This window comes from Stenella coeruleoalba (genome assembly GCF_951394435.1).
Source record: "Stenella coeruleoalba genome assembly, contig: scaffold_429, whole genome shotgun sequence".
NCBI classification, from domain to species: domain Eukaryota; kingdom Metazoa; phylum Chordata; class Mammalia; order Artiodactyla; family Delphinidae; genus Stenella; species Stenella coeruleoalba.
Genome location: NW_027645912.1, coordinates 70,023 through 93,614, shown reverse-complemented (window position 1 = coordinate 93,614; position 23,592 = coordinate 70,023). Strand labels below are relative to the sequence as shown.

General features: G+C 44.0%; 1 long non-coding RNA gene across 1 annotated transcript in view; it reads left to right on the top strand.

The window, feature by feature from the left end:
- The first annotated feature begins 8,024 nt into the window (after nucleotides 1-8,024).
- The window catches only part of LOC307181482, a 30,152-nt gene continuing 14,584 nt past the window's right edge, over nucleotides 8,025-23,592 (top strand). The window contains exons 1-2 of the long non-coding RNA XR_013826873.1: nucleotides 8,025-8,095; nucleotides 11,174-11,255. This is a non-coding gene — a long non-coding RNA (uncharacterized lncRNA). The remainder of the gene's footprint in view (nucleotides 8,096-11,173; nucleotides 11,256-23,592) is intronic.

Sequence of the window (23,592 nt, the reverse complement as noted above, 5' to 3'; positions counted from 1 at the left end):
TCTAAATTTGAGACCCTGTTCTGTTTTGGAATGCAGTTCCTGTGTAGCCAAGTTTACATTCCGTGTATTAGTGATATCTTATGATGTTTCTTTTTCTGTGTGACTTATTTCAGTTAGAATCATCGTACCTGAATCCACTCATTATGCTGCTACGGGCCTGATGACATAGATTTCATTGCTGCGTGATACTGCATTGTACGTAAGTACCACAAGTTGTTTATCCATTTTTCACTTTCTGTGATATTGAACTTGTACGGTAAACGAGGTTCTTGTAAACGGAGGCGTCCCAAACTTTGGGGTGGCTGTGTCTTTTTGATTTTAATTTCCCTAAGCTATAGGACCATAAGCGCAAGTGCCCTCGGCTCTGTTGCTTTGTTTTTTAGATGTTTCGGGAAACACCATACACTTCTCCTGAGTGTCTGTTGGCAATTTACATCCCGCCCATCAGCATAACAAGGCTCCCAGTTCTCCATGGCCTGTCCTGCCTTTCTGGATTTTACACTTTTTTCAGATGGCCCTTTTGACCGGGGGGAAGTGAGACTTCATTGTAGTGCAGATTTCCTTTGCAAGTTTGCTTGGTTGGCCAAAAAGGGTGTATGCGTTTTTTCCTGAATATATTCAGGAAAAAACGCATACGTCCTTTTTGGCCAAGTGCATCATTGTGGACGTTCTGCCTCTTTTCCTATGCTTTCAATGCAATTCCAGTCTACCTCCTGAAATCAGTTTCCTGCAATTCTGCCCCGCTTTCAAGTCCTCTTGGCAGCCTTACTTCAGTATATTTTTGGACGATAGCTGTCATTTATAACTCTGCAGGTTTGTGAATTACAGTGCCCCTGAGCTCCTTTCTTCAACTCGCTTTCTTTTGAGCTGGCCGCAACACCGCAGGATGTCTTCAGGCCCTAATCTGGTTCTGGCACGGCACGCTGAGCCTTTGGTTAATTCCTCTTCCTGATGGGAAATGAGAGTTAAATTTGCCCATCCAGACACCTCCAGCTATTCTTTCATTGGTTCTCGCTATTCCTGTTCATCTTCCACAGAAATTGCAAACTGGGCCAAACAGGAGGTTAAAGGGACTGACTCTCCAAGTCGGGAGAGTGTTAGTAAAGCGTCTGGAAAGTTGCACCCGAGTACCAGGGTACGAAAACTGAGACATATTTGAACACGTCTCCCGATCACATGGTTGATCATACTCTAGGTTCCACATGCATGTTTTAGCTGAAGGAAGAATACCTTAAACCTGGGTAGTTGAAACCCGTGGAATGGGTACCATGCAATATGACTTCAAAGGGTCTTCATTTGCTCACGAACCTCTCCAATCCTATCACTGCTGCGTTTGTGCCCCTGTACACATGCTTGATTCTCTTTCGGAGACATAGCAATCCATAGGTTTTAAGATACTTACTAGTCAGGTACATTCTTAGGCGTTTAATATGGGGTGTTGAGTCCATTTCGTTGAGCAAGGAGTAGCTCTTGTCTATTCCATATTTGGCTTAAGGAACTTTATCTGTGCTCATTTCAATCTGTGGTTTTATACAGCACCCCAACTCACCCTTCCCCTTAAGCAAGCATAAGTTGGTTTTCTAAATTTGAGACCCTGTTCTGTTCTGTAATTCAGTTCCTGTGTAGCCAAGTTTCCATTCCGTGTATTACTGATATCTTATGATGTTTCTTTTTCTGTGTGACTTATTTCAGTTAGAATCATCATACCTGAATCCACTCATTGTGCTGCTAAGGGCCTGATGACACAGATTTCATTGCTGAGTGATATTGCTTTGTAAGTAAATACCACAACTTCTTTATCCATTTTTCACTTTCTGCGATGTTGAACTTGTACTGTAAACGAGGTTCTTGTAAACAGAGCCGTTCCAAACTTTGGGGTGGCTGTGTCTTTTTGATTTTAATTTCCCTAAGCTATAGGACCATAAGTGGAAGTGCCCTAGGTTCTGTTGCTTTGTTTTTTAGTTGTTTCAGGAAACACCATACACTTCTTCCAAGTGGTTGTTTGCAATTTACATCCCGCCCATCAGCATATCAAGGCTCCCAGTTCTCCATGGCCTGTCCTGCCTTTCTGGATTTTACACTTTTATCAGATGGCCCTTTTGACCGGGGGAAGTGAGACTTCATTGTAGTGCAGATTTCCTTTGCAAGCTTGCTTGGTTGGCCAAAAAGGGCGTATGCGTTTTTTCCTGAATATATTCAGGAAAAAACGCATACACCCTTTTTGGCCAAGTGCATCATTGTGGACGTTCTGCCTCTTTTCCTATGCTTTCAATGCAATTCCAGTCTACCTCCTGAAATCGGTTTCCTGCAATTCTGCCCCGCTTTCAAGTCCTCTTGGCAGCCTTACTTCAGTATATTTTTGGACGATAGCTGTCATTTATAACTCTGCAGGTTTGTGAATTACAGTGCCCCTGAGCTCCTTTCTTCAACTCGCTTTCTTTTGAGCTGGCCGCAACACCGCAGGATGGCTTCAGGCCCTAATCTGGTTCCGGTACGGCACGCTGAGCCTTTGGTTATTTCCTCTTCCTGGTGGGAAATGAGAGTTAAATTTGCCCGTCCAGACATCTCCAGCTAGCCTCTCATTGGTTCTCACTATTCCTGTTCATCTTCCGCAGAAATTGCAAACTGGGCCAAACAGGAGGTTAAAGGCGCTGACTTTCCAAGTGGGGAGAGTGTTAGTAAAGCGTCTGGAATGTTGCACCCGAGTACCAGGGTACGAAAACTGAGACATATTTGAACACGTCTCCCGATCACATGGTTGATCATAATCTAGGTTCCACATGCATGTTTTAGCTGAAGGAAGAATACCTTAAACCTGGGTAGTTGAAACCCGTGGAATGGGTACCATGCAATATGACTTCAAAGGGTGTTCATTTGCTCACCGAACCCCTCCAATCCTATCACTGCTGCGTTTATGCCCCTGTACACATGCTTGATTCTCTTTCGGAGACATAGCAATCCATAGGTTTTTAGATACTTACTAGTCAGGTACATTCTTAGGCGTTTAATATGCGGTGTTGAGTCCATTTCGTTGAGCAAGGAGTAGCTCTTGTCTATTCCATATTTGGCTTAAGGAACTTTATCTGTGCTCATTTCAATCTCTGGTTTTATGCAGCACCCCAACTCACCTTTCCCCTTAAGCAAGCATAAGTTGGTTTTCGAAATTTGAGACCCTGTTCTGTTTTGGAATGCAGTTCCTGTGTAGCCAAGTTTACATTCCGTGTATTAGTGATATCTTATGATGTTTCTTTTTCTGTGTGACTTATTTCAGTTAGAATCATCATACCTGAATCCACTCATTATGCTGCTACGGGCCTGATGACATAGATTTCATTGCTGCGTGATACTGCATTGTACGTAAGTACCACAAGTTGTTTATCCATTTTTCACTTTCTGTGATATTGAACTTGTACGGTAAACGAGGTTCTTGTAAACGGAGGCGTCCCAAACTTTGGGGTGGCTGTGTCTTTTTGATTTTAATTTCCCTAAGCTATAGGACCATAAGCGCAAGTGCCCTCGGCTCTGTTGCTTTGTTTTTTAGATGTTTCGGGAAACACCATACACTTCTCCTGAGTGTCTGTTGGCAATTTACATCCCGCCCATCAGCATAACAAGGCTCCCAGTTCTCCATGGCCTGTCCTGCCTTTCTGGATTTTACACTTTTTTCAGATGGCCCTTTTGACCGGGGGGAAGTGAGACTTCATTGTAGTGCAGATTTCCTTTGCAAGTTTGCTTGGTTGGCCAAAAAGGGTGTATGCGTTTTTTCCTGAATATATTCAGGAAAAAACGCATACGTCCTTTTTGGCCAAGTGCATCATTGTGGACGTTCTGCCTCTTTTCCTATGCTTTCAATGCAATTCCAGTCTACCTCCTGAAATCAGTTTCCTGCAATTCTGCCCCGCTTTCAAGTCCTCTTGGCAGCCTTACTTCAGTATATTTTTGGACGATAGCTGTCATTTATAACTCTGCAGGTTTGTGAATTACAGTGCCCCTGAGCTCCTTTCTTCAACTCGCTTTCTTTTGAGCTGGCCGCAACACCGCAGGATGTCTTCAGGCCCTAATCTGGTTCTGGCACGGCACGCTGAGCCTTTGGTTAATTCCTCTTCCTGATGGGAAATGAGAGTTAAATTTGCCCATCCAGACACCTCCAGCTATTCTTTCATTGGTTCTCGCTATTCCTGTTCATCTTCCACAGAAATTGCAAACTGGGCCAAACAGGAGGTTAAAGGGACTGACTCTCCAAGTCGGGAGAGTGTTAGTAAAGCGTCTGGAAAGTTGCACCCGAGTACCAGGGTACGAAAACTGAGACATATTTGAACACGTCTCCCGATCACATGGTTGATCATACTCTAGGTTCCACATGCATGTTTTAGCTGAAGGAAGAATACCTTAAACCTGGGTAGTTGAAACCCGTGGAATGGGTACCATGCAATATGACTTCAAAGGGTCTTCATTTGCTCACGAACCTCTCCAATCCTATCACTGCTGCGTTTATGCCCCTGTACACATGCTTGATTCTCTTTCGGAGACATAGCAATCCATAGGTTTTAAGATACTTACTAGTCAGGTACATTCTTAGGCGTTTAATATGGGGTGTTGAGTCCATTTCGTTGAGCAAGGAGTAGCTCTTGTCTATTCCATATTTGGCTTAAGGAACTTTATCTGTGCTCATTTCAATCTGTGGTTTTATACAGCACCCCAACTCACCCTTCCCCTTAAGCAAGCATAAGTTGGTTTTCTAAATTTGAGACCCTGTTCTGTTCTGTAATTCAGTTCCTGTGTAGCCAAGTTTCCATTCCGTGTATTACTGATATCTTATGATGTTTCTTTTTCTGTGTGACTTATTTCAGTTAGAATCATCATACCTGAATCCACTCATTGTGCTGCTAAGGGCCTGATGACACAGATTTCATTGCTGAGTGATATTGCTTTGTAAGTAAATACCACAACTTCTTTATCCATTTTTCACTTTCTGCGATGTTGAACTTGTACTGTAAACGAGGTTCTTGTAAACAGAGCCGTTCCAAACTTTGGGGTGGCTGTGTCTTTTTGATTTTAATTTCCCTAAGCTATAGGACCATAAGTGGAAGTGCCCTAGGTTCTGTTGCTTTGTTTTTTAGTTGTTTCAGGAAACACCATACACTTCTTCCAAGTGGTTGTTTGCAATTTACATCCCGCCCATCAGCATATCAAGGCTCCCAGTTCTCCATGGCCTGTCCTGCCTTTCTGGATTTTACACTTTTATCAGATGGCCCTTTTGACCGGGGGAAGTGAGACTTCATTGTAGTGCAGATTTCCTTTGCAAGCTTGCTTGGTTGGCCAAAAAGGGCGTATGCGTTTTTTCCTGAATATATTCAGGAAAAAACGCATACACCCTTTTTGGCCAAGTGCATCATTGTGGACGTTCTGCCTCTTTTCCTATGCTTTCAATGCAATTCCAGTCTACCTCCTGAAATCGGTTTCCTGCAATTCTGCCCCGCTTTCAAGTCCTCTTGGCAGCCTTACTTCAGTATATTTTTGGACGATAGCTGTCATTTATAACTCTGCAGGTTTGTGAATTACAGTGCCCCTGAGCTCCTTTCTTCAACTCGCTTTCTTTTGAGCTGGCCGCAACACCGCAGGATGGCTTCAGGCCCTAATCTGGTTCCGGTACGGCACGCTGAGCCTTTGGTTATTTCCTCTTCCTGGTGGGAAATGAGAGTTAAATTTGCCCGTCCAGACATCTCCAGCTAGCCTCTCATTGGTTCTCACTATTCCTGTTCATCTTCCGCAGAAATTGCAAACTGGGCCAAACAGGAGGTTAAAGGCGCTGACTTTCCAAGTGGGGAGAGTGTTAGTAAAGCGTCTGGAATGTTGCACCCGAGTACCAGGGTACGAAAACTGAGACATATTTGAACACGTCTCCCGATCACATGGTTGATCATAATCTAGGTTCCACATGCATGTTTTAGCTGAAGGAAGAATACCTTAAACCTGGGTAGTTGAAACCCGTGGAATGGGTACCATGCAATATGACTTCAAAGGGTGTTCATTTGCTCACCGAACCCCTCCAATCCTATCACTGCTGCGTTTATGCCCCTGTACACATGCTTGATTCTCTTTCGGAGACATAGCAATCCATAGGTTTTTAGATACTTACTAGTCAGGTACATTCTTAGGCGTTTAATATGCGGTGTTGAGTCCATTTCGTTGAGCAAGGAGTAGCTCTTGTCTATTCCATATTTGGCTTAAGGAACTTTATCTGTGCTCATTTCAATCTCTGGTTTTATGCAGCACCCCAACTCACCTTTCCCCTTAAGCAAGCATTAGTTGGTTTTCGAAATTTGAGACCCTGTTCTGTTTTGGAATGCAGTTCCTGTGTAGCCAAGTTTACATTCCATGTATTAGTGATATCTTATGATGTTTCTTTTTCTGTGTGACTTATTTCAGTTAGAATCATCATACCTGAATCCACTCATTGTGCTGCTAAGGGCCTGATGACACAGATTTCATTGCTGAGTGATATTGCTTTGTAAGTAAATACCACAATTTCTTTATCCATTTTTCACTTTCTGCGATGTTGAACTTGTACTGTAAACGAGGTTCTTGTAAACAGAGCCGTTCCAAACTTTGGGGTGGCTGTGTCTTTTTGATTTTAATTTCCCTAAGCTATAGGACCATAAGTGGAAGTGCTCTAGGTTCTGTTGCTTTGTTTTTTAGTTGTTTCAGGAAACACCATACACTTCTCCCAAGTGGTTCTTGGCAATTTACATCCCGCCCATCAGCATAACAAGGCTCCCAGTTCTCCATGGCCTGTCCTGCCTTTCTGGATTTTACACTTTTTTCAGATGGCCCTTTTGACCGGGGGGAAGTGAGACTTCATTGTAGTGCAGATTTCCTTTGCAAGCTTGCTTGGTTGGCCAAAAAGGGCGTATGCGTTTTTTCCTGAATATATTTAGGAAAAAACGCATACGCCCTTTTTGGCCAAGTGCATCATTGTGGACGTTCTGCCTCTTTTCCTATGCCTTTAATGCAATTCCAGTCTACCTCCTGAAATCGGTTTCCTGCAATTCTGCCCCGCTTTCAAGTCCTCTTGGCAGCCTTACTTCAGTCTATTTTTGGACGATAGCTGTCATTTATAACTCTGCAGGTTTGTGAATTACAGTGCCCCTGAGCTCCTTTCTTCAACTCGCTTTCTTGTGACGTGGCCGCAACACCGCAGGATGTCTACAGGCCCTAATCTGGTTCCGGCATGGCATGCTGAGCCTTTGGTTAATTCCTCTTCCTGGTGGGAAATGAGAGTTAAATTTGCCCATCCAGACACCTCCAGCTAGTCTCTCATTGGTTCTCGCTATTCCTGTTCATCTTCCACAGAATTTGCAAACTGGGCCAAACAGGAGGTTAAAGGGACTGACTCTCCAAGTGGGGAGAGTGTTAGTAAAGCGTCTGGAATGTTGAACCCGAGTACCAGGGTACGAAAACTGAGACATATTTGAACACGTCTCCCGATCACGGGGTTGATCATAATCTAGGTTCCACATGCATGTTTTAGCTGAAGGAACAATACCTTAAACTTGGAGAGTTGAGACCCGTGGAATGGGTACCATGCAATATGACTTCAAAGGGTTTTCATTTGCTCACCGAACCTCTCCAATCCTATCACTGCTGCGTTTATGCCCCTGTACACATGCTTGATTCTCTTTCGGAGACATAGCAATCCATAGGTTTTAAAATACTTACTAGTCAGGTACATTCTTAGGCGTTTAATATGCGGTGTTGAGTCCATTTCGTTGAGCAAGGAGTAGCTCTTGTCTATTCCATATTTGGCTTAAGGAACTTTATCTGTGCTCATTTCAATCTCTGGTTTTATGCAGCACCCCAACTCACCTTTCCCCTTAAGCAAGCATAAGTTGGTTTTTGAAATTTGAGACCCTGTTCTGTTCTGTAATTCAGTTCCTGTGTAGCCAAGTTTACATTCCGTGTATTACTGATATCTTATGATGTTTCTTTTTCTGTGTGACTTATTTCAGTTAGAATCATCATACCTGAATCCACTCATTGTGCTGCTAAGGGCCTGATGACACAGATTTCATTGCTGAGTGATATTGCTTTTTAAGTAAATACCACAACTTCTTTATCCATTTTTCACTTTCTGCGATGTTGAACTTGTACTGTAAATGAGGTTCTTGTAAACAGAGCCGTTCCAAACTTTGGGGTGGCTGTGTCTTTTTGATTTTAAATTCCCTAAGCTATAGGACCATAAGTGGAAGTGCCCTAGGCTCTGTTGCTTTGTTTTTTAGATGTTTCAGGAAACACCATACACTTCTCCCGAGTGGTTCTTGGCAATTTACATCCCGCCCATCAGCATAACAAGGCTCCCAGTTCTCCATGGCCTGTCCTGCCTTTCTGGATTTTACACTTTTTTCAGATGGCCCTTTTGACCGGGGGGAAGTGAGACTTCATTGTAGTGCAGATTTCCTTTGCAAGCTTGCTTGGTTGGCCAAAAAGGGCGTATGCGTTTTTTCCTGAATATATTCAGGAAAAAACGCATACGCCCTTTTTGGCCAAGTGCATCATTGTGGACGTTCTGCCTCTTTTCCTATGCTTTCAATGCAATTCCAGTCTACCTCCTGAAATCGGTTTCCTGCAATTCTGCCCCGTTTTCAAGTCCTCTTGGCAGCCTTACTTCAGTCTATTTTTGGACGATAGCTGTCATTTATAACTCTGCAGGTTTGTGAATTACAGTGCCCCTGAGCTCCTTTCTTCAACTCGCTTTCTTGTGACCTGGCCGCAACACCGCAGGATGGCTTCAGGCCCTAATCTGGTTCCGGCCCGGCATGCTGAGCCTTTGGTTAATTCCTCTTCCTGGTGGGAAATGAGAGTTGAATTTGCCCGTCCAGACACCTCCAGCTAGCCTCTCATTGGTTCTCGCTATTCCTGTTCATCTTCCGCAGAAATTGCAAACTGGGCCAAACAGGAGGTTAAAGGGACTGACTCTCCAAGTGGGGAGAGTGTTAGTAAAGCGTCTGGAATGTTGCACCCGAGTACCAGGGGAGGAAAACTGAGACATATTTGAACACGTCTCCCGTTCACATGGTTGATCATAATCTAGGTTCCACATGCATGTTTTAGCTGAAGGAAGAATACCTTAAACCTGGGTAGTTGAAACCCGTGGAATGGGTACCATGCAATATGACTTCAAAGGGTGTTCATTTGCTCCCCGAACCCCTCCAATCCTATCACTGCTGCGTTTATGCCCCTGTACACATGCTTGATTCTCTTTCGGAGACATAGCAATCCATAGGTTTTAAGATACTTACTAGTCAGGTACATTCTTAGGCGTTTAATATGCGGTGTTGAGTCCATTTCGTTGAGCAAGGAGTAGCTCTTGTCTATTCCATATTTGGCTTAAGGAACTTTATCTGTGCTCATTTCAATCTCTGGTTTTATGCAGCACCCCAACTCACCTTTCCCCTTAAGCAAGCATAAGTTGGTTTTCTAAATTTGAGACCCTGTTCTGTTCTGTAATTCAGTTCCTGTGTAGCCAAGTTTCCATTCCGTGTATTACTGATATCTTATGATGTTTCTTTTTCTGTGTGACTTATTTCAGTTAGAATCATCATACCTGAATCCACTCATTGTGCTGCTAAGGGCCTGATGACACAGATTTCATTGCTGAGTGATATTGCTTTGTAAGTAAATACCACAACTTCTTTATCCATTTTTCACTTTCTGCGATGTTGAACTTGTACTGTAAACGAGGTTCTTGTAAACAGAGCCGTTCCAAACTTTGGGGTGGCTGTGTCTTTTTGATTTTAATTTCCCTAAGCTATAGGACCATAAGTGGAAGTGCCCTAGGTTCTGTTGCTTTGTATTTTAGATGTTTCAGGAAACACCATACACTTCTCCCGAGTGGTTGTTGCCAATTTACATCCCGCCCATCAGCATAACAAGGCTCCCAGTTCTCCATGGCCTGTCCTGCCTTTCTGGATTTTACCCTTTTTTCAGATGGCCCTTTTGACAGGGGGGAAGTGAGACTTCATTGTAGTGCAGATTTCCTTTGTAAGCTTGCTTGGTTGGCCAAAAAGGGCGTATGCGTTTTTTCCTGAATATATTCAGGAAAAAACGCATACGCCCTTTTTGGCCAAGTGCATCATTGTGGACGTTCTGCCTCTTTTCCTATGCCTTCAGTGCAATTCCAGTCTACCTCCTGAAATCGGTTTCCTGCAATTCTGCCCCGCTTTCAAGTCCTCTTGGCAGCCTTACTTCAGTCTATTTTTGGACGATAGCTGTCATTTATAACTCTGCAGGTTTGTGAATTACAGTGCCCCTGAGCTCCTTTCTTCAACTCGCTTTCTTGTGACCTGGCCGCAACACCGCAGGATGGCTTCAGGCCCTAATCTGGTTCCGGCCCGGCATGCTGAGCTTTTGGTTAATTCCTCTTCCTGGTGGGAAATGAGAGTTGAATTTGCCCGTCCAGACACCTCCAGCTAGCCTCTCATTGGTTCTCGCTATTCCTGTTCATCTTCCGCAGAAATTGCAAACTGGGCCAAACAGGAGGTTAAAGGGACTGACTCTCCAAGTGGGGAGAGTGTTAGTAAAGCGTCTGGAATGTTGCACCCGAGTACCAGGGGAGGAAAACTGAGACATATTTGAACACGTCTCCCGATTTCATGGTTGATCATACTCTGGGTTCCACATGCATGTTTTACCTGAAGGAAGAATACCTAAAACCTGGGTAGTTGAAACCCGTGGAATGGGTACCATGCAATATGACTTCAAAGGGTCTTCATTTGCTCACCGAACCTCTCTAATCCTATCACTGCTGCGTTTATGCCCCTGTACACATGCTTGATTCTCTTTCGGAGACATAGCAATCCCTAGGTTTTAAGATACTTACTAGTCAGGTACATTCTTAGGCGTTTAATATGCGGTGTTGGGTCCATTTCTTCGAGCAAGGAGTAGCTCTTGTCTATTCCATATTTGGCTTAAGGAACTTTATCTGTGCTCATTTCAATCTCTGGTTTTATGCAGCACCCCAACTCACCTTTCCCCTTAAGCAAGCATAAGTTGGTTTTCGAAATTTGAGACCCTGTTCTGTTCTGTAATTCAGTTCCTGTGTAGCCAAGTTTACATTCCGTGTATTACTGATATCTTATGATGTTTCTTTTTCTGTGTGACTTATTTCAGTTAGAATCATCATACCTGAATCCACTCATTGTGCTGCTAAGGGCCTGATGACACAGATTTCATTGCTGAGTGATATTGCTTTTTAAGTAAATACCACAACTTCTTTATCCATTTTTCACTTTCTGCGATGTTGAACTTGTACTGTAAACGAGGTTCTTGTAAACAGAGCCGTTCCAAACTTTGGGGTGGCTGTGTCTTTTTGATTTTAAATTCCCTAAGCTATAGGACCATAAGTGGAAGTGCCCTAGGCTCTGTTGCTTTGTTTTTTAGATGTTTCAGGAAACACCATACACTTCTCCCGAGTGGTTGTTGCCAATTTACATCCCGCCCATCAGCATAACAAGGCTCCCAGTTCTCCATGGCCTGTCCTGCCTTTCTGGATTTTACACTTTTTTCAGATGGCCCTTTTGACCAGGGGGAAGTGAGACTTCATTGTAGTGCAGATTTCCTTTGCAAGCTTGCTTGGTTGGCCAAAAAGGGCGTATGCGTTTTTTCCTGAATATATTCAGGAAAAAACGCATACGCCCTTTTTGGCCAAGTGCATCATTGTGGACGTTCTGCCTCTTTTCCTATGCTTTCAATGCAATTCCAGTCTACCTCCTGAAATCGGTTTCCTGCAATTCTGCCCCGTTTTCAAGTCCTCTTGGCAGCCTTACTTCAGTCTATTTTTGGACGATAGCTGTCATTTATAACTCTGCAGGTTTGTGAATTACAGTGCCCCTGAGCTCCTTTCTTCAACTCGCTTTCTTGTGACCTGGCCGCAACACCGCAGGATGGCTTCAGGCCCTAATCTGGTTCCGGCCCGGCATGCTGAGCCTTTGGTTAATTCCTCTTCCTGGTGGGAAATGAGAGTTGAATTTGCCCGTCCAGACACCTCCAGCTAGCCTCTCATTGGTTCTCGCTATTCCTGTTCATCTTCCGCAGAAATTGCAAACTGGGCCAAACAGGAGGTTAAAGGGACTGACTCTCCAAGTCGGGAGAGTGTTAGTAAAGCGTCTGGAATGTTGCACCCGAGTACCAGGGGAGGAAAACTGAGACATATTTGAACACGTCTCCCGTTCACATGGTTGATCATACTCTGGGTTCCACATGCATGTTTTAGCTGAAGGAAGAATACCTTAAACCTGGAGAGTTGAGACCCGTGTAATGGGTACCATGCAATATGACTTCAAAGGGTCTTCATTTGCTCCCCGAACCTCTCCAATCCTATCACTGCTGCGTTTATGCCCCTGTACACATGCTTGATTCTCTTTCGGAGACATAGCAATCCATAGGTTTTAAGATACTTACTAGTCAGGTACATTCTTAGGCGTTTAATATGGGGTGTTGAGTCCATTTCGTTGAGCAAGGAGTAGCTCTTGTCTATTCCATATTTGGCTTAAGGAACTTTATCTGTGCTCATTTCAATCTCTGGTTTTATGCAGCACCCCAACTCACCTTTCCCCTTAAGCAAGCATAAGTTGGTTTTCTAAATTTGAGACCCTGTTCTGTTCTGTAATTCAGTTCCTGTGTAGCCAAGTTTCCATTCCGTGTATTACTGATATCTTATGATGTTTCTTTTTCTGTGTGATTTATTTCAGTTAGAATCATCATACCTGAATCCACTCATTGTGCTGCTAAGGGCCTTGTGACACAGATTTCATTGCTGAGTGATATTGCTTTGTAAGTAAATACCACAACTTCTTTATCCATTTTTCACTTTCTGCGATGTTGAACTTGTACTGTAAACGAGGTTCTTGTAAACAGAGCCGTTCAAAACTTTGGGGTGGCTGTGTCTTTTTGATTTTAATTTCCCTAAGCTATAGGACCATAAGTGGAAGTGCCCTAGGTTCTGTTGCTTTGTATTTTTGATGTTTCAGGAAACACCATACACTTCTCCCGAGTGGTTGTTGCCAATTTACATCCCGCCCATCAGCATAACAAGGCTCCCAGTTCTCCATGGCCTGTCCTGCCTTTCTGGATTTTACACTTTTTTCAGATGGCCCTTTTGACCGGGGGGAAGTGAGACTTCATTGTAGTGCAGATTTCCTTTGCAAGCTTGCTTGGTTGGCCAAAAAGGGCGTATGCGTTTTTTCCTGAATATATTCAGGAAAAAACGCATACGCCCTTTTTGGCCAAGTGCATGATTGTGGACGTTCGGCCTCTTTTCCTATGCTTTCAATGCAATTCCAGTCTACCTCCTGAAATCGGTTTCCTGCAATTCTGCCCCGCTTTCAAGTCCTCTTGGCAGCCTTACTTCAGTCTATTTTTGGACGATAGCTGTCATTTATAACTCTGCAGGTTTGTGAATTACAGTGCCCCTGAGCTCCTTTCTTCAACTCGCTTTCTTGTGACCTGGCCGCAACACCGCAGGATGGCTTCAGGCCCTAATCTGGTTCCGGCCCGGCATGCTGAGCCTTTGGTTAATTCCTCTTCCTGGTGGGAAATGAGAGTTGAATTTGCCCGTCCAGACACCTCCAGCTAGCCTCTCATTGGTTCTCGCTATTCCTGTTCATCTTCCGCAGAAATTGCAAACTGGGCCAAACAGGAGGTTAAAGGGACTGACTCTCCAAGTCGGGAGAGTGTTAGTAAAGCGTCTGGAATGTTGCACCCGAGTACCAGGGGAGGAAAACTGAGACATATTTGAACACGTCTCCCGTTCACATGGTTGATCATACTCTGGGTTCCACATGCATGTTTTAGCTGAAGGAAGAATACCTTAAACCTGGAGAGTTGAGACCCCTGTAATGGGTACCATGCAATATGACTTCAAAGGGTCTTCATTTGCTCACCGAACCTCTCCAATCCTATCACTGCTGCGTTTATGCCCCTGTACACACGCTTGATTCTCTTTTGGAGACATAGCAATCCATAGGTTTTAAGATACTTACTAGTCAGGTACATTCTTAGGCGTTTAATATGGGGTTTTGAGTCCATTTCGTTGAGCAAGGAGTAGCTCTTGTCTATTCCATATTTGGCTTAAGGAACTTTATCTGTGCTCATTTCAATCTCTGGTTTTATGCAGCACCCCAACTCACCTTTCCCCTTAAGCAAGCATAAGTTGGTTTTCTAAATTTGAGACCCTGTTCTGTTCTGTAATTCAGTTCCTGTGTAGCCAAGTTTCCATTCCGTGTATTACTGATATCTTATGATGTTTCTTTTTCTGTGTGACTTATTTCAGTTAGAATCATCATACCTGAATCCACTCATTGTGCTGCTAAGGGCCTGATGACACAGATTTCATTGCTGAGTGATATTGCTTTGTAAGTAAATACCACAACTTCTTTATCCATTTTTCACTTTCTGCGATGTTGAACTTGTACTGTAAACGAGGTTCTTGTAAACAGAGCCATTCCAAACTTTGGGGTGGCTGTCTTTTTGATTTTAAATTCCCTAAGCTATAGGACCATAAGTGGAAGTGCCCTAGGCTCTGTTGCTTTGTTTTTTAGATGTTTCAGGAAACACCATACACTTCTCCCGAGTGTCTGTTGGCAATTTACATCCCGCCCATCAGCATAACAAGGCTCCCAGTTCTCCATGGCCTGTCCTGCCTTTCTGGATTTTACCCTTTTTTCAGATGGCCCTTTTGACAGGGGGGAAGTGAGACTTCATTGTAGTGCAGATTTCCTTTGTAAGCTTGCTTGGTTGGCCAAAAAGGGCGTATGCGTTTTTTCCTGAATATATTCAGGAAAAAACGCATACGCCCTTTTTGGCCAAGTGCATCATTGTGGACGTTCTGCCTCTTTTCCTATGCCTTCAGTGCAATTCCAGTCTACCTCCTGAAATCGGTTTCCTGCAATTCTGCCCCGCTTTCAAGTCCTCTTGGCAGCCTTACTTCAGTCTATTTTTGGACGATAGCTGTCATTTATAACTCTGCAGGTTTGTGAATTACAGTGCCCCTGAGCTCCTTTCTTCAACTCGCTTTCTTGTGACCTGGCCGCAACACCGCAGGATGGCTTCAGGCCCTAATCTGGTTCCGGCCCGGCATGCTGAGCTTTTGGTTAATTCCTCTTCCTGGTGGGAAATGAGAGTTGAATTTGCCCGTCCAGACACCTCCAGCTAGCCTCTCATTGGTTCTCGCTATTCCTGTTCATCTTCCGCAGAAATTGCAAACTGGGCCAAACAGGAGGTTAAAGGGACTGACTCTCCAAGTCGGGAGAGTGTTAGTAAAGCGTCAGGAATGTTGCACCCGAGTACCAGGGGAGGAAAACTGAGACATATTTGAACACGTCTCCCGATTTCATGGTTGATCATACTCTGGGTTCCACATGCATGTTTTACCTGAAGGAAGAATACCTAAAACCTGGGTAGTTGAAACCCGTGGAATGGGTACCATGCAATATGACTTCAAAGGGTCTTCATTTGCTCACTGAACCTCTCTAATCCTATCACTGCTGCGTTTATGCCCCTGTACACATGCTTGATTCTCTTTCGGAGACATAGCAATCCCTAGGTTTTAAGATACTTACTAGTCAGGTACATTCTTAGGCGTTTAATATGCGGTGTTGGGTCCATTTCTTCGAGCAAGGAGTAGCTCTTGTCTATTCCATATTTGGCTTAAGGAACTTTATCTGTGCTCATTTCAATCTCTGGTTTTATGCAGCACCCCAACTCACCTTTCCCCTTAAGCAAGCATAAGTTGGTTTTCGAAATTTGAGACCCTGTTCTGTTCTGTAATTCAGTTCCTGTGTAGCCAAATTTACATTCCGTGTATTACTGATATCTTATGATGTTTCTGTTTCTGTGTGACTTATTTCAGTTAGAATCATCATACCTGAATCCACTCATTGTGCTGCTAAGGGCCTGATGACACAGATTTCATTGCTGAGTGATATTGCTTTGTAAGTAAATACCACAACTTTTTTATCCATTTTTCACTTTCTGCGATGTTGAACTTGTACGGTAAACGAGGTTCTTGTAAACAGAGCCATTCGAAACTTTGGGGTGGCTGTGTCTTTTTGATTTTAAATTCCCTAAGCTATAGGACCATAAGTGGAAGTGCCCTAGGCTCTCTTGCTTTGTTTTTTAGATGTTTCAGGAAACACCATACACTTCTCCCGAGTGTTTGTTGGCAATTTACATCCCGCCCTTCAGCATAACAAGGCTCCCAGTTCTCCATGGCCTGTCCTGCCTTTCTGGATTTTACACTTTTTTCAGATAGCCCTTTTGACCGGGGGGAAGTGAGACTTCATTGTAGTGCAGATTTCCTTTGCAAGCTTGCTTGGTTGGCCAAAAAGGGCGTATGCGTTTTTTCCTGAATGTATTCAGGAAAAAACGCATACGCCCTTTTTGGCCAAGTGCATCATTGTGGACGTTCTGCCTCTTTTCCTATGCTTTCAATGCAATTCCAGTCTACCTCCTGAAATCGGTTTCCTGCAATTCTGCCCCGCTTTCAAGTCCTCTTGGCAGCCTTACTTCAGTCTATTTTTGGACGATAGCTGTCATTTATAACTCTGCAGGTTTGTGAATTACAGTGCCCCTGAGCTCCTTTCTTCAACTCGCTTTCTTGTGACCTGGCCGCAACACCGCAGGATGGCTTCAGGCCCTAATCTGGTTCCGGCCCGGCATGCTGAGCTTTTGGTTAATTCCTCTTCCTGGTGGGAAATGAGAGTTGAATTTGCCCGTCCAGACACCTCCAGCTAGCCTCTCATTGGTTCTCGCTATTCCTGTTCATCTTCCGCAGAAATTGCAAACTGGGCCAAACAGGAGGTTAAAGGGACTGACTCTCCAAGTCGGGAGAGTGTTAGTAAAGCGTCTGGAATGTTGCACCCGAGTACCAGGGGAGGAAAACTGAGACATATTTGAACACGTCTCCCGTTCACATGGTTGATCATACTCTGGGTTCCACATGCATGTTTTAGCTGAAGGAAGAATACCTTAAACCTGGAGAGTTGAGACCCCTGTAATGGGTACCATGCAATATGACTTCAAAGGGTCTTCATTTGCTCACCGAACCTCTCCAATCCTATCACTGCTGCGTTTATGCCCCTGTACACACGCTTGATTCTCTTTTGGAGACATAGCAATCCATAGGTTTTAAGATACTTACTAGTCAGGTACATTCTTAGGCGTTTAATATGGGGTTTTGAGTCCATTTCGTTGAGCAAGGAGTAGCTCTTGTCTATTCCATATTTGGCTTAAGGAACTTTATCTGTGCTCATTTCAATCTCTGGTTTTATGCAGCACCCCAACTCACCTTTCCCCTTAAGCAAGCATAAGTTGGTTTTCTAAATTTGAGACCCTGTTCTGTTCTGTAATTCAGTTCCTGTGTAGCCAAGTTTCCATTCCGTGTATTACTGATATCTTATGATGTTTCTTTTTCTGTGTGACTTATTTCAGTTAGAATCATCATACCTGAATCCACTCATTGTGCTGCTAAGGGCCTGATGACACAGATTTCATTGCTGAGTGATATTGCTTTGTAAGTAAATACCACAACTTCTTTATCCATTTTTCACTTTCTGCGATGTTGAACTTGTACTGTAAACGAGGTTCTTGTAAACAGAGCCATTCCAAACTTTGGGGTGGCTGTCTTTTTGATTTTAAATTCCCTAAGCTATAGGACCATAAGTGGAAGTGCCCTAGGCTCTGTTGCTTTGTTTTTTAGATGTTTCAGGAAACACCATACACTTCTCCCGAGTGTCTGTTGGCAATTTACATCCCGCCCATCAGCATAACAAGGCTCCCAGTTCTCCATGGCCTGTCCTGCCTTTCTGGATTTTACCCTTTTTTCAGATGGCCCTTTTGACAGGGGGGAAGTGAGACTTCATTGTAGTGCAGATTTCCTTTGTAAGCTTGCTTGGTTGGCCAAAAAGGGCGTATGCGTTTTTTCCTGAATATATTCAGGAAAAAACGCATACGCCCTTTTTGGCCAAGTGCATCATTGTGGACGTTCTGCCTCTTTTCCTATGCCTTCAGTGCAATTCCAGTCTACCTCCTGAAATCGGTTTCCTGCAATTCTGCCCCGCTTTCAAGTCCTCTTGGCAGCCTTACTTCAGTCTATTTTTGGACGATAGCTGTCATTTATAACTCTGCAGGTTTGTGAATTACAGTGCCCCTGAGCTCCTTTCTTCAACTCGCTTTCTTGTGACCTGGCCGCAACACCGCAGGATGGCTTCAGGCCCTAATCTGGTTCCGGCCCGGCATGCTGAGCTTTTGGTTAATTCCTCTTCCTGGTGGGAAATGAGAGTTGAATTTGCCCGTCCAGACACCTCCAGCTAGCCTCTCATTGGTTCTCGCTATTCCTGTTCATCTTCCGCAGAAATTGCAAACTGGGCCAAACAGGAGGTTAAAGGGACTGACTCTCCAAGTCGGGAGAGTGTTAGTAAAGCGTCAGGAATGTTGCACCCGAGTACCAGGGGAGGAAAACTGAGACATATTTGAACACGTCTCCCGATTTCATGGTTGATCATACTCTGGGTTCCACATGCATGTTTTACCTGAAGGAAGAATACCTAAAACCTGGGTAGTTGAAACCCGTGGAATGGGTACCATGCAATATGACTTCAAAGGGTCTTCATTTGCTCACTGAACCTCTCTAATCCTATCACTGCTGCGTTTATGCCCCTGTACACATGCTTGATTCTCTTTCGGAGACATAGCAATCCCTAGGTTTTAAGATACTTACTAGTCAGGTACATTCTTAGGCGTTTAATATGCGGTGTTGGGTCCATTTCTTCGAGCAAGGAGTAGCTCTTGTCTATTCCATATTTGGCTTAAGGAACTTTATCTGTGCTCATTTCAATCTCTGGTTTTATGCAGCACCCCAACTCACCTTTCCCCTTAAGCAAGCATAAGTTGGTTTTCGAAATTTGAGACCCTGTTCTGTTCTGTAATTCAGTTCCTGTGTAGCCAAATTTACATTCCGTGTATTACTGATATCTTATGATGTTTCTGTTTCTGTGTGACTTATTTCAGTTAGAATCATCATACCTGAATCCACTCATTGTGCTGCTAAGGGCCTGATGACACAGATTTCATTGCTGAGTGATATTGCTTTGTAAGTAAATACCACAACTTTTTTATCCATTTTTCACTTTCTGCGATGTTGAACTTGTACGGTAAACGAGGTTCTTGTAAACAGAGCCATTCGAAACTTTGGGGTGGCTGTGTCTTTTTGATTTTAAATTCCCTAAGCTATAGGACCATAAGTGGAAGTGCCCTAGGCTCTCTTGCTTTGTTTTTTAGATGTTTCAGGAAACACCATACACTTCTCCCGAGTGTTTGTTGGCAATTTACATCCCGCCCTTCAGCATAACAAGGCTCCCAGTTCTCCATGGCCTGTCCTGCCTTTCTGGATTTTACACTTTTTTCAGATAGCCCTTTTGACCGGGGGGAAGTGAGACTTCATTGTAGTGCAGATTTCCTTTGCAAGCTTGCTTGGTTGGCCAAAAAGGGCGTATGCGTTTTTTCCTGAATGTATTCAGGAAAAAACGCATACGCCCTTTTTGGCCAAGTGCATCATTGTGGACGTTCTGCCTCTTTTCCTATGCTTTCAATGCAATTCCAGTCTACCTCCTGAAATCGGTTTCCTGCAATTCTGCCCCGCTTTCAAGTCCTCTTGGCAGCCTTACTTCAGTCTATTTTTGGACGATAGCTGTCATTTATAACTCTGCAGGTTTGTGAATTACAGTGCCCCTGAGCTCCTTTCTTCAACTCGCTTTCTTGTGACCTGGCCGCAACACCGCAGGATGGCTTCAGGCCCTAATCTGGTTCCGGCCCGGCATGCTGAGCTTTTGGTTAATTCCTCTTCCTGGTGGGAAATGAGAGTTGAATTTGCCCGTCCAGACACCTCCAGCTAGCCTCTCATTGGTTCTCGCTATTCCTGTTCATCTTCCGCAGAAATTGCAAACTGGGCCAAACAGGAGGTTAAAGGGACTGACTCTCCAAGTCGGGAGAGTGTTAGTAAAGCGTCTGGAATGTTGCACCCGAGTACCAGGGGAGGAAAACTGAGACATATTTGAACACGTCTCCCGTTCACATGGTTGATCATACTCTGGGTTCCACATGCATGTTTTAGCTGAAGGAAGAATACCTTAAACCTGGAGAGTTGAGACCCCTGTAATGGGTACCATGCAATATGACTTCAAAGGGTCTTCATTTGCTCACCGAACCTCTCCAATCCTATCACTGCTGCGTTTATGCCCCTGTACACACGCTTGATTCTCTTTTGGAGACATAGCAATCCATAGGTTTTAAGATACTTACTAGTCAGGTACATTCTTAGGCGTTTAATATGGGGTTTTGAGTCCATTTCGTTGAGCAAGGAGTAGCTCTTGTCTATTCCATATTTGGCTTAAGGAACTTTATCTGTGCTCATTTCAATCTCTGGTTTTATGCAGCACCCCAACTCACCTTTCCCCTTAAGCAAGCATAAGTTGGTTTTCTAAATTTGAGACCCTGTTCTGTTCTGTAATTCAGTTCCTGTGTAGCCAAGTTTCCATTCCGTGTATTACTGATATCTTATGATGTTTCTTTTTCTGTGTGACTTATTTCAGTTAGAATCATCATACCTGAATCCACTCATTGTGCTGCTAAGGGCCTGATGACACAGATTTCATTGCTGAGTGATATTGCTTTGTAAGTAAATACCACAACTTCTTTATCCATTTTTCACTTTCTGCGATGTTGAACTTGTACTGTAAACGAGGTTCTTGTAAACAGAGCCATTCCAAACTTTGGGGTGGCTGTCTTTTTGATTTTAAATTCCCTAAGCTATAGGACCATAAGTGGAAGTGCCCTAGGCTCTGTTGCTTTGTTTTTTAGATGTTTCAGGAAACACCATACACTTCTCCCGAGTGTCTGTTGGCAATTTACATCCCGCCCATCAGCATAACAAGGCTCCCAGTTCTCCATGGCCTGTCCTGCCTTTCTGGATTTTACCCTTTTTTCAGATGGCCCTTTTGACAGGGGGGAAGTGAGACTTCATTGTAGTGCAGATTTCCTTTGTAAGCTTGCTTGGTTGGCCAAAAAGGGCGTATGCGTTTTTTCCTGAATATATTCAGGAAAAAACGCATACGCCCTTTTTGGCCAAGTGCATCATTGTGGACGTTCTGCCTCTTTTCCTATGCCTTCAGTGCAATTCCAGTCTACCTCCTGAAATCGGTTTCCTGCAATTCTGCCCCGCTTTCAAGTCCTCTTGGCAGCCTTACTTCAGTCTATTTTTGGATGATAGCTGTCATTTATAACTCTGCAGGTTTGTGAATTACAGTGCCCCTGAGCTCCTTTCTTCAACTCGCTTTCTTGTGACCTGGCCGCAACACCGCAGGATGGCTTCAGGCCCTAATCTGGTTCCGGCCCGGCATGCTGAGCTTTTGGTTAATTCCTCTTCCTGGTGGGAAATGAGAGTTGAATTTGCCCGTCCAGACACCTCCAGCTAGCCTCTCATTGGTTCTCGCTATTCCTGTTCATCTTCCGCAGAAATTGCAAACTGGGCCAAACAGGAGGTTAAAGGGACTGACTCTCCAAGTCGGGAGAGTGTTAGTAAAGCGTCAGGAATGTTGCACCCGAGTACCAGGGGAGGAAAACTGAGACATATTTGAACACGTCTCCCGATTTCATGGTTGATCATACTCTGGGTTCCACATGCATGTTTTACCTGAAGGAAGAATACCTAAAACCTGGGTAGTTGAAACCCGTGGAATGGGTACCATGCAATATGACTTCAAAGGGTCTTCATTTGCTCACTGAACCTCTCTAATCCTATCACTGCTGCGTTTATGCCCCTGTACACATGCTTGATTCTCTTTCGGAGACATAGCAATCCCTAGGTTTTAAGATACTTACTAGTCAGGTACATTCTTAGGCGTTTAATATGCGGTGTTGGGTCCATTTCTTCGAGCAAGGAGTAGCTCTTGTCTATTCCATATTTGGCTTAAGGAACTTTATCTGTGCTCATTTCAATCTCTGGTTTTATGCAGCACCCCAACTCACCTTTCCCCTTAAGCAAGCATAAGTTGGTTTTCGAAATTTGAGACCCTGTTCTGTTCTGTAATTCAGTTCCTGTGTAGCCAAATTTACATTCCGTGTATTACTGATATCTTATGATGTTTCTGTTTCTGTGTGACTTATTTCAGTTAGAATCATCATACCTGAATCCACTCATTGTGCTGCTAAGGGCCTGATGACACAGATTTCATTGCTGAGTGATATTGCTTTGTAAGTAAATACCACAACTTTTTTATCCATTTTTCACTTTCTGCGATGTTGAACTTGTATGGTAAACGAGGTTCTTGTAAACAGAGCCATTCGAAACTTTGGGGTGGCTGTGTCTTTTTGATTTTAAATTCCCTAAGCTATAGGACCATAAGTGGAAGTGCCCTAGGCTCTCTTGCTTTGTTTTTTAGATGTTTCAGGAAACACCATACACTTCTCCCGAGTGTTTGTTGGCAATTTACATCCCGCCCTTCAGCATAACAAGGCTCCCAGTTCTCCATGGCCTGTCCTGCCTTTCTGGATTTTACACTTTTTTCAGATAGCCCTTTTGACCGGGGGGAAGTGAGACTTCATTGTAGTGCAGATTTCCTTTGCAAGCTTGCTTGGTTGGCCAAAAAGGGCGTATGCGTTTTTTCCTGAATGTATTCAGGAAAAAACGCATACGCCCTTTTTGGCCAAGTGCATCATTGTGGACGTTCTGCCTCTTTTCCTATGCTTTCAATGCAATTCCAGTCTACCTCCTGAAATCGGTTTCCTGCAATTCTGCCCCGCTTTCAAGTCCTCTTGGCAGCCTTACTTCAGTCTATTTTTGGACGATAGCTGTCATTTATAACTCTGCAGGTTTGTGAATTACAGTGCCCCTGAGCTCCTTTCTTCAACTCGCTTTCTTGTGACCTGGCCGCAACACCGCAGGATGGCTTCAGGCCCTAATCTGGTTCCGGCCCGGCATGCTGAGCTTTTGGTTAATTCCTCTTCCTGGTGGGAAATGAGAGTTGAATTTGCCCGTCCAGACACCTCCAGCTAGCCTCTCATTGGTTCTCGCTATTCCTGTTCATCTTCCGCAGAAATTGCAAACTGGGCCAAACAGGAGGTTAAAGGGACTGACTCTCCAAGTCGGGAGAGTGTTAGTAAAGCGTCAGGAATGTTGCACCCGAGTACCAGGGGAGGAAAACTGAGACATATTTGAACACGTCTCCCGATTTCATGGTTGATCATACTCTGGGTTCCACATGCATGTTTTACCTGAAGGAAGAATACCTAAAACCTGGGTAGTTGAAACCCGTGGAATGGGTACCATGCAATATGACTTCAAAGGGTCTTCATTTGCTCACTGAACCTCTCTAATCCTATCACTGCTGCGTTTATGCCCCTGTACACATGCTTGATTCTCTTTCGGAGACATAGCAATCCCTAGGTTTTAAGATACTTACTAGTCAGGTACATTCTTAGGCGTTTAATATGCGGTGTTGGGTCCATTTCTTCGAGCAAGGAGTAGCTCTTGTCTATTCC